We start from the raw sequence: 3,257 nt of genomic DNA on the forward strand, positions 1-3,257 counted from the left end.
ATATTGGTCTTCTTCATCTAATCCACAATATTAAGAGGAGTACCGACTACTTTGATTGAAGCTTTGGGAACTATAGGGGCTGATAATCAAACAGGAACAACCTGAGATTCAAAAGACTTTCCTCTATTTGTGTCGTGTTGATGTCAAGTAGCCACACTTGGTTGTGTACTCATGATTGGAATAGAAGGAGCAACTCCTAAAGTTAAATATTGATTAGGTGGAAGAGGGATAGTATCCTCTATAGCTCTTCTCTTACTTTTGGTGTTGTGAGCTATGGCATCCTAATTGGTATGGCAACATTCTCCTGGTTGATGGTTCATGAAAGAATAATCACCTCGGTGCCACAAATGGGCAGTATTGGTAGCTTGAAGGGCATCATCTTGTTGTCCTGGTGCTTGGTCTTGACTGGTTAGAACTAAGTATGATTCTACTTTAAGGCACATGCAATGACCATAAGAATAATTGTAGGAGGGACAGAATTCTTGGTCCTAAGCAAGATTATTTTGAGGAACTAATGTACTCATTGGATTTGGGTTTACATTTGCTACAAGGGTAGTGCCAATAGGCCTATTATATGTAGGGTTTTGAAAATAAGGTTGGGGAGGCTTAGTATTATGGGCTTGCTGCTTTTCCAAGGTCACCACCTTGTTGCTCATCTTTTGGACCACTGAGAAATTTGTCATCAGCTTCTTTTCTCGATCCTGTAGCTTCTTGCCAATCTTAGAGCCCTGATCTTGCAATTTTTTATTACTTAACATAAGGCCTTGCATCATGTCCTTCAACTTTCCAAACTCACTAGAAGATGTGGAGCCCACTTGCTCTACAACAAGAGGTTGGCTTGTGGAGGTAGTAGGGATAGGGGCTACTGTGGGCTGATGATTGGGCATATTTGGGAAGAAAGGCATAGGAGGCCTTGGAGCTAATTTTCCTCCTTGTATCAAGATACATTTTGCCCTTATAGAAATTTCATAGGCATCAAGCAAAGTATCTCCTCGCATGGATTGCAGGGTGGTAGAAATATCACTTTTAAAGGCTCTAAGGTAATATAAGAAAGCATTACCATGAGAAGGCTTTACTGTAGTAGCTATTATATCCCATGTCTTTTAAAATCTATAATTAAAATCAGTCATATATTCATGGGGTTCCCTTTTGATAGTTATTAATTGTTCTAAAAGTGATAGGTGATCACTTTTGTCTTCAAAATGCTTGCAAAGTCCTACTCCCAACCCATCCCAATCAGTAATAGAATTAGGAGCCAAACCTTTATACCACTACAAGGATTTCCCTTTTAGAGATGAAGCTAAGAGCCTAATAGCAACATCATCTTCACAATACCATGTACATTGCAGACATTTGAAACTTCTTGAATGTGTTCGAAGGGAGAAATGGAAGTTTCACCAGTAAATTCAGGTATACTTTTAAGTGCAACAACTAGAATGTCATGTCTATGAGCTAGGAGAAGAGGGCTTCCACCATTGAAGGTGGAAAAAATATGGGCTCTAGGTTAGGCCATATAGAATAATGACCTATTCAAATGAAAATATGGCAACCTAGCATGTGATCTATCAATAGGAAGAGTAGAGAGAGATCTTGCAAGTGTATTTGTTGTTGTTGCACTCTTAACTGGTGATAGAGATACCTTGTTTCTCTTTCTTCTAGGGTTTGAAAATGAAATCTCAATCTATTGAAAATTACCTCTAGAAGATACTCTTGTGTGAGCCTCGGGCATGAACCACAGAAACTTGGTTTGAAACCAGATGTATTAGTAGAGTGGAGTCACCAAGTACTTTTAAATGAGCCTCTTGAAGGCCTGAAATACTGAGAGCAACACTATCTTCTCGACATGAATCTAAAGTTTTCTTCTTTGACACCAGTGAACTTAGAATGCTTCAATATGAGTGTTCCACCAAGCATGCCAAAAACTATTATCACAAAAGCTTTCACCCTTGCCTAAAGTTTTTACCTAAAGGCAACCTTATGAAACATGGAAACAATCTCCAATTTACGAGGCTTGAACTATGAGATTAAATCTCTAGAGAAGGTCAACTTTCTCACTATCAAGATGCACCTAACTATTCTTTTGAGAGGAAAAGGTAGAAGGATTGCATGAAAAAAAACTACCTAATCTAATATAAAAGGGGTGATACACCAAAATAGTATGTTCAACCTTATCTCTCCACAAGAATGGATAGTTCATCAATATAGACTCAAAGTATACAAATTCAATCCTTTCTTAATCCAACAACCGTATGTAGATCAAAAACCAAAAGAATGCTATAAGGAAGAGACTTTACTTTATATCATTCCAAAAGCCAAGTAGATACAATCATACAGTTGAGAAATGAAGACAATACATTAACACAAGGAAAGAAGGTATTGCACAATATATTAATGGAAGAAAGAGATACAACAAAGGAGTATATTAACTCAGAGGCAAAGGAATTTTCTCTAGTAGAGCATAGACATAGAATGCTACAAAATCAAAGAAAAGATTGACCCTAAGAAGAGTTTAAAAACTTGATTTTATAGTTTAAGCATAATTGAGAAACTTCTACTAGAAGCCAAGAAAATCAACCACTACCACCAAGTTGCAAGGACATTAATGCAGATACAGAAAGATTTGATTAGGTGCACATCCATATGTAGAAATTTGATCCCTATGTGCATATTTGACCTTTGAAGGGACAGAAACGACAACCATAACTGAAAAATTGGGTAGATGGATAACCCAAAGTAGTAAGAAGATAGAAAATTTATTCACCATGCATGGGGAACACAAAATAGTAGTTGCAGATGATCAAAAGATCAATCTAGTGATTAAAGAGCCACTAGTTATGCATTTTTTGATCACTTCCAAATCAGATATGTTAGCAAGTCAAACAAAAATTAATTGTCAATCCCACCATGTGGCCCAATGACATTACAACATTCTTCCACCTCACCCTAGCATTGAAATCTATGTTGACCCGTGCCTTTGCCTTAGTCGCAGCTTCACCACCTTTGTATTCATTAACTTTTTTACCCTTGCGAAACCATGACACCATCAAATCTAACAGTTATTGTTGCTTCGTTTCTTGCCTTCTCTTCACTTCACTAACTATTGTAACCCAACGATTGCATGATTGTAATTGTTCGCAATGTCACCATGTAGACTCTAGTTAGACCTAACCCTTTGCGACCATGCGAAACTATGAACCTTAATTGTCACCACTCAGTGGACACATTGACTCAAGATAAAGTTAAACTCATTGCAACCA

Source organism: Cupressus sempervirens, chromosome 11, assembly GCF_028749045.1.
Source record: "Cupressus sempervirens isolate cs-2001-9-10 chromosome 11, ASM2874904v1, whole genome shotgun sequence".
Lineage (NCBI taxonomy): Eukaryota > Viridiplantae > Streptophyta > Pinopsida > Cupressales > Cupressaceae > Cupressus > Cupressus sempervirens.